Source organism: Tursiops truncatus, unplaced genomic scaffold (genome assembly GCF_011762595.2).
Source record: "Tursiops truncatus isolate mTurTru1 unplaced genomic scaffold, mTurTru1.mat.Y mat_scaffold_657_arrow_ctg1, whole genome shotgun sequence".
Taxonomy (NCBI): domain Eukaryota; kingdom Metazoa; phylum Chordata; class Mammalia; order Artiodactyla; family Delphinidae; genus Tursiops; species Tursiops truncatus.
This window is the reverse complement of record NW_022983367.1, coordinates 32,359-40,787: the sequence shown is the minus strand read 5'-3', so window position 1 is coordinate 40,787 and position 8,429 is coordinate 32,359. Positions and strand designations below refer to the sequence as shown.

Here is an 8,429-nt window from a genome sequence, read left to right as displayed (position 1 = left end):
GGTCTCCTTTTTTGCAGGCTGAAGGTTCGTAGTTCCTGTTGTTTTTTGTGTCTGTCCCCGGTGGCTAAGTTTGGTTCAGTGGGTTGTGTAGGCTTCCTGGTGGATGGTACTAGTGCCTGTGTTCTGGTGGATGAGGCTGGATCTTGTCTTTCTGGTGGGCAGGTCCACGTCTGGTGGTGTGTTTTGGGGTGTCTGTAGACTTATTATGATTTTGGGCAGCCTCTCTGCTAATGGGTGGGGTTGTGTTCCTGTCTTGCTAGTTGTTTGGCATAGGATGTCCAGCACTGTAGCTTGCTGGTCGTTGAGTGAAGCTGGGTGCTGGCGTTGAGATGGAGATCTCTGGGAGATTTTCGCTGTTTGATATTATGTGCAGCTGGGAGGCCTCTTGTGGACCAGTGTCCTGAAGTTGGCTCTCCCACCTCAGAGGCACAGCACTGACTCCTGGCTGCAGCACCAAGAGCCTTTCATCCACAGGGCTCCTTAATTTGGGATGATTCGTTGTCTATTCATGTATTCCACAGATGCAGGGTATATCAAGTTGATTGTGGAGCTTTAATCCGCTGCTTCTGAGGCTGCTGGGAGAGATTTCCCTTTCTCTTCTTTGTTCTCACAGTTCCCAGGGGCTCAGCTTTGGATTTGGCCCCGCCTGTGCGTGTAGGTCGCTGGAGGGCGTCTGTTCTTTGCTCAGACAGGACGGGGCTAAAGGAGCCGCTGATTCGGAGGCTCTGGCTCACCCAGGCTGGGGGGGGGGGGGGTAGGGAGGGTCACGGAGTGCAGGGCGGGCCTGCAGCGGCAGAGGCCGGCGTGACGTTGCAGCCTGAGGCGCGCCGTGCGTTCTCCCGGGGGAGCCGTCCCTGGATCCCGGGACCCTGGCAGTGGCAGGCTGCACAGGCTCCCCGGAAGGGCGTGTGGCTAGTGACCTGTGTTCGCACACAGGCCTCCTGGCGGCGGCAGCAGCGGCCTTAGCGTCCCATGTCCGTCTCTGGGCTCCGCACTTTTAGCCGCGGCTCGCGCCCGTCCCTGGAGCTCTCCCAAGCAGCGTTCTTAATCCCCTCTCCTCGCGCACCAGGAAACAAAGAGGGAAGAAAAAGTCTCTTGCCTATTCGGCAGGTCCAGACCCCTCCTCGGACTCCCTCCCGGCTAGCCGCGGCCGCACCAACGCCCTGCAGGCTGTGCTCACGCCGCCAACCCCAGTCCTCTCCCGGCGCTCCGACAGAAGCCGGAGCCTCAGCTCCCAGCCCCGCCCGCCCCGGCGGGTGAGCAGACAAGCCTCTCGGCTGGTGAGTGCCGTTCGGCCCGATCCTCTGCGCTGGAATCTCTCCGCTTTGCCCTCCGCACCCCTGTTGCTGTGCTCTCCTCCGTGGCTCCCAAGCTCCCCCACTCCGCCACCCGAAGTCTCCGCCCGCGAAGGGGCTCCTAGGGTGTGGACACTTTTCCTCCTTCACAGCTCTCTCCCGCTGGTGCAGGACCCGTCCCTATCCTTTTGTCTCTGTTTAGTTTTTTCTTTTGCCCTAACCAGGTACGTGGGGGGTTCCTTGCCTTTTGGGAGGTCTGAGGTCTTCTGCCAGCGTTCAGTAGGTGCTCCGTAGGAGTTGTTCCACGCGTAGATGTATTTCTGGTGTATCTGTGGGGAGGAAGGTGATCTCCGCGTCTTACTCTTCTGCCATCTTCCCGGAAGTTTCTGGAACAAATTATTAATATATGCAAAAATTGAAATGAACTTCAAGGGAATGATGCCGAGGGAAAAATTTTGAAAAGCCGATCTCCGAAGATTAAGTAATTCATGATTATGTTTACATATTATTCTTAAAATAACAAAACCGTGGAGATGGAGAACAGATTAGAAGTTGCCAAGGGTTAGAGATGGGGGTAGAAGGTACAGCGGGGGAACTCTGTGAGGTTTTTGTGGTTCCAGTACAAATAATACAGCAATCTTGGTTTTAATCCCTAAAGATTTCTAAAAGCAATTCCTAATAAGAGGTGTCCAGATATTTAGTAATGGCAGATTAGAGGTATAGCTCCCCAACATAACAACTTCAAAAGAGAACATACTAATTCAATGCATATGTTAATTTCAAAAAAAGGCCAGTCACAATACTTAAATGGTATATATCTTAACTATATTATTCTAAGTATCCAGCTATACCAGATGGACTAGCAAGATTTTCTGTACATTCAACCTTATTTAAGACAGTAAATCTTATAATAAGACAGTTAGAAAAAGAAAAAAAAACAAACCTCAACTACAGTTGGATATTCTCATAGGAAGATGAGGTGCAAATATGCAGCAGCGGTTCAAAAGCTTAAGCAGTGGCACCTAAATTTGGTTGTGCATTAGAATCATCTGAAGCACTTTTTAAAAACCCTCACACTGACGGTTGGTCATCGTAGACCAATAAAATCATTTTAAATCTCCTCAGACGATGCCAATGTCTAGCCAGAACTGAGAACCAGCGGACTAAGCAGAAGGGGATGTTTCTACAAAGATCTCTTAACAATAAGTCCTTTCACCCAATCAGATTTACCTCCCCGCAAAGGGCTAAAGAACGCTAGTGTTGTCCATACTTGCTTAGCTTTAATTAGCACTTGTGACTTGCCCAAAACCTAGATCATGTTTCCCCTAAATTTCATGTTATTCCCTACGTTTTTCAAACCCAGGGCTAAGGGGTTTGCCAGGATGAGATTTTAAGTGCTCACACAGGGGAAGTCCCTGGCAAACCAGGACAGCGGTCCCTCTACATTGAAATGTAAAGCATCCTAAATAACCCTGCCACTGCTCCCAGATCCTAGTCTGTGCCAACCAGTGGAGAAAAGGCATTCTCCATTACTACCACGGCAAATGCTGCTGTACTTGCCTTGGCTGGTCCCTATCTTTTCCAGGCACCAATCCCCTTCACCTGCTGGTGGACGCTTTGGCCAGCTGACAATGCAGATATTTTCAAACTTTAAGGTGAATAAAAATCATCTGGAGGGCCTGTTGTAACAGAGATCACTGAGCCCCACCAGAGTTGCTGATTCCATAGGGCTGGGACAGGGCCCTAAAACTTGAATATCTGACACATTATCAGGGGACGCTGGTAAAACCGGTCAGGTTGTTACCGAATGCAGGTTCGTCTGTCTGAAGCACAGTGAGGCCAAACAAACCTAAAGGCTGGAGTCTGGAGCAGAGAAAGGTTTATTGCAGGATCGAGCAAGGAGAGGGGTGGCCCGAGTTCCAAAACACCCTGAAATCTCCAAAGGATTTCAGCAAAGCATTTTTAAAGGCCAGGTGAGGGAGGGACGTCCCAGGGAATGTGATCAGCTCGTGCACAATCCTCTGATTGGTTGATGTTGAGGCCACAGGGCAGGTAACATTATCCATCCTTAGGTGCCAGAAGGTCTGGGGGCTACGTGCTCATGATCATCAAGGAGTTAATTTCTTCCATTGGGTGGTGGTTTTTAGCATCTGAAAACTCAAGAAATATGCCTGAGATACTATTATCTGAGTACTTCAGAGAGGAACTACAGCAGAGGATATGGGGGATGGGTCTGTCCTAGGAAGGCCCCATAGGGTACTGCTTGGTTACAAGGTGACCATACTTTGAGAACCACTGCTCTAGTGGCTTGGAATGTTCAGAAAGTAATGGAAGAATCCCTTCCCAGGTCTAGATTCTAGTATCGCCAGCTATTTTGGTGGGGGGAAGGGTAAGTTTTGTCCTTGCTTGGACTTCTTGTTCATTTATATCAAAGCCTATTTGAGGCAGTGCGCTCGGCAGTCCTGCAGTTCTGTCTTTTGCTTCAACAGTGTTTGGAATGAACAGACCCAGGGACGCTCCTTGCTCCAGCCCCCGACCACCCTCCAACCTTTCTTCCTGTCGCAACCTTTGGAATCAGCCACTCAGCTATCCTCAGCCTCCAGGACAGGCCAACACCGTTTTTTGAGCTTAGCTCCTTATCACTGATCAACCACGAGTTCCCAGGTTCGTCAGAATTATTCCATCGAGGTGGAGGCCGCCGTCCACCGCCTGTTCAACATGCATCTGGGGACACTTACCTCTCTCTGAGCTTCTATTTCGACAGCAACAATGGGACTCTGGACAGTGTGGGCCACATTTTTCGCCAACTGGCTGAGGAGAAGTGTGAGGGCGCCCAGCGTCTCTTGAAAATGCAAAACCAGTGCTGTGGCCGCGCCCTCTTCCAGGATGCGCGGAAGCCTTCTCAAGATGAGTGGGGTAAAACCCAGGACGCTGTGGAAGCCGCCATTCTTAGGGAGAAGAGCCTGCACCAGGCACTATCACATCTGCGCGCCCTGGCTTCCGCCCGCGCAGACTCCCACCTCTGTGACTTCCTGGAGAGCCGCTTCCTGGAGGAGCAGGTGAAACTCATCAAGAAGATGGGCGACCACCTGACCAACCTCCGCAGGCTGGCTGGTCCGCAGGCTGTGCTGGGCGAGTATCTCTTTGAAAGGCTCACCCTCGAGCACAAACAGGAGTCTCTGAAGTCCAGCCGCCTCTGAGGAGCCCCTCTGGCATCAGAGCTTCTGCCTGAAGCCCTGCTCTGCAGCTACGAGGCAGCTTTGTAACCGCCCTGGAGCCCTCTCCCAAGCCTTGGACCAAATGGAAACAATAACGCTTTTTGCAGAAGGAAAAAAAAAAGCCTATTTGAAACACAAACAGAATAAAGAGGAAAAAAAGAAACATATATATATATATATATATATATATAAGTATATATATATATATTCATGGTTTTTTCTTTTTTAAAAAATTTATTTTACTGAGGTATAGTTGATATACAATGTTGTGTTAGTTTATGCTGTACAACAAAGTGATTCAGTTATACATATATATAATTTTTCATATTCTTTTCCATTATGGTTAATTACAGGACATTGACTATAGTTCCCTGTACTATACAGTAGGACCTTGTTGTTTATCCACCATATATATAATAGGTTACCTCTGCTAATCCCAAACTCCCAATCCATCACTCCCCCACCTCCCCCTTCCCCTCGGGAACCACAAGTTTGTGTGCTATGTCTGTGAGTCTGTTTCTGTTTCATGGATAAGTTCATTTGTATCATATTCTAGATTCCACATATAAGTGGTACCTTATGGTATTTGTCTTTCTCCTTCTCACTTACTTCATTTAGTATAATAGTCTCTAGGTCCAGCCATGTTGCTGCAAATGGCATTATTTCATTCTTTTTTATAGCTGAGTAGTATTCCATTTTATATATATCACATCTTCTTTATCCATTCATCTGTGAGTGGACATTTAGGTTGTTTGCATGTCTTGGCTATTATAAATAGTGCTGCTGTGAACATAGGGGTGCATGTATGTTTTCAAATTATAGTTTTGTCCAGATATTTGCCCAGGAGTAAGATTGCTGGATCATATGGTAGCTCTATTTTTAGCTTTTTGAGGAACTGTCATAGTGTTTTCCATAGTGGTTGCACCAATTTACATCCCCACCAACAGTGTAGAAGTAAGTCAGAAAGAGAGAGACAAATACCGTATGCTAACACATATATATGGATTTAAGAAAAAAAAATGTCATGAAGAACCTAGGGATAAAACAGGAATAAAGACACAGACTTACTAGAGAACGGACTTGAGGATATGGGGAGGGGGAAGGGTAAACTGTGACAAAGCGTGAGAGAGGCATGGACATATATTCATGTTCTTTTAACACATGAATTGCCCCACTTTATCTGTGTGAAATAAGTTTGTTCCCGTTATTGGGCTGCTTCTCAAGCTTTGCTGCTCATTTGAATTACCTAAAGAGCTTTTAAGAAAAACATTGGTGTCTGGGTCCCAGCCCCAGAGATTTTGATTCAGTAGGTCTAGGGAGGAGCCTGGGCACAGGGAGGGCTCAGAGTTCCCCAGGTGATTCTAATGTGCAGCAACTTTGGGAACCACCTCTTGGCTTCAATCCAGCTAGTGATCAGATATTAAATCTAAGACACATGGGCTAGTGCGTGAGCTCTAGGAAGATTCGTGCCAGGGGAAATGATCGATAGTTGTGTTACTTCTCTGAAATGGACTGAAATTTCCAATTAGCATGAACAGGGGAGGGTGAATGGGTGAATGCAATAAGGTGTATCATTTACGTATTGCCCTATGTGTATGGCTAGAAGCTTTTGCAACTGAGGTCTGCCCTACTTTTCATGCTAATGGTAATGCTTGTCCTCCTAATGCAGCTGTAAACTTTATAAGCCCATAGGTAGACAGCATCACAAAATATTTACCCCTCCCCACTGGCCCACTCTCAAGCTTCTCTCCCCTTCCCCAATACACAAATGTACGTCAATGCTCTTGAGACCACTATCAACATATTGACCTTCAATTCTTCTACTTTGCAGCTTCCCTCTTATCAGGAGATGTCAGCATTTAGTGCAAGGACAAATGCTTGCCTCTTGGTGAGTAATGTAGGCAATGCCTCCAAGAGACAAATAGCCCTTAGGGAGGGGGAAAAAGTCTTTCAAAAATGTTGATGCCCAGAGGAGGCATTTTCAGTCATCTCAGCTTAGAGGTCAAATATCCAAAATTAAAAAGGTTAAAAAAAAGAAAAAGAAAGCAAGGAAGAAAAGAAGGAAACAATTTTCTTATCTCATAGTAATAAGGCAGTTTTCCTTAAAAAAAAAGACTTAAGCCTTAAATTCTCTTTCCTAATCAAAATGTGCTTTTCCGTCTTTAGACTATTCCTCTTATATCCTGTATTATTCATGACGTTTAATTCTTGAAATAGCACATGGCTGAAAACAGAAGCTAACCTCTTGTCCACTATGAATTAAATCTTCTTTTCCTAGGACCTGTCTACAGTGTACAATTTGGGGTTTGCCAACATAATTATTTTTTCTGAAATAAGTTACAGCATTTTGCCTTTTCAATATATAGTTATACAATATATTGTTAACACAACATAGTTAATAGAGTCAATATAGTAAATACAACTATAACACACGTGATATGATGCCACTGGTGATTTTCTTCATCCATGTAATTCTGAAATTTGACAGTATAGTTTTCATATTCTAATGAGCTGAGTATTACCTTTGCAAGGATAGAACAATAAAATAAATTCATAATATTCTTGTGAGGTTTGCCCCTGGGGTGGATTACCATAACGGGGGGATATTTGAGCCTTTCCCCAAGTCATTAAAAAACCTCCAGCGAGCAGCCCCTTGTCCTCTCCAGGGAGTGGGGGGAAAGGATCTTTAATCATAATAATCCTGGGGGGAGAAATCTCAGAAATAAGACATCTGCTTCTGTGCCTTGTTGTTTTGCAGAATAGCAATGATTGCTTTAGCAGCTTCTATTGCCATGTGTGTACAATAAGTAAATGAACATAAAATTGAATGAACGCATAAAAGAAGGATAAACCCACCCAGCTTAACAAATCCACTCTCTCACCTGCTGTGCCCTGAAACATGAAAGAAAGAATCACGGGATCATAAGGATTAATAAAATAACAGTCTCTGTTAACAATATTGACAGAAGGTATAGGAAAATTTGTCTGATGTGGGACCAACAGCTTAACTGCTTAATCCTTTTTTTTTTTTTAAGGGCAACTCATTCATTTATTGTTTAAAGATTGCAAGACAACTTCTGAATTTCTGTAGCACAGTTTAAATGTTTTACTTTTTTGATAAATCAGAGTATAATAGAAAAAACAATTAGTTTCCAGTAATATCTATATCTCTATTCAGAATTAAGTCTTCCACAGACATGTAACCTGGAAACAAAATCCTGTTACAATAAGCAAAGCTTCAACAGAGCTGCTACTTTTCGGGCCAGGGAAAGGTTCATCCCTATAGGAGGAGGATGTGCTATGTAAAATGGCTGCAAGGTCACAGCCTTGAGGGCGCTGGAAGTCTATTATCCTATCCCACATTAAGTAGTTTGGTGAACTTCCAACGTCCGTTCATCTGCAACCAAGCTGGCAAACTTTAACTGATATTTCAAGCAGGTAAAAAATAAATTAAAAGAAATCCTTACACTGATGTTCCTTGATTCACACTGTTAAATGGTTCATTAACATGTAATTCTGGCTAAGAATTACATTTGAGACTCCTTGCTCAGATTTTGGTTAACAGTACAAATCTTTGAGAAATTCAAGTTCTTATTAATCAATAATTTGTCAGCTAGGCTACATTCAGGCATCAGCTGCAACTACAGAATAGGTGCACTGCCTCAGCGCTTTGGAAAGACATAATCTAGAACACTACTAGCAGACAAAATATCTGTTACTAGACAGCACAGGTGCAGTACAGCAAGACAAAGACATATATTCATGTGTGCCGCGGACCAGCCGGAGAAAGAGGATTTCACCGCCCAGGGTCAGAAGGGAAGGGGTAAGGAACTGAAGTAGCACCGACGAATGGGGTCAGAAGGCCCAAGACAATTGATGGTTGCAAGGCAAATTTTATTGCGCTACAGTTGCAGAT

General features: G+C 45.1%; 1 pseudogene; it reads left to right on the top strand.

Annotated features, from left to right (window-relative positions):
* The first annotated feature begins 3,952 nt into the window (after positions 1-3,952).
* LOC117310930 (ferritin light chain pseudogene) lies at positions 3,953-6,791 on the top strand (annotated as a pseudogene).
* Positions 6,792-8,429: the final 1,638 nt, after the last annotated feature.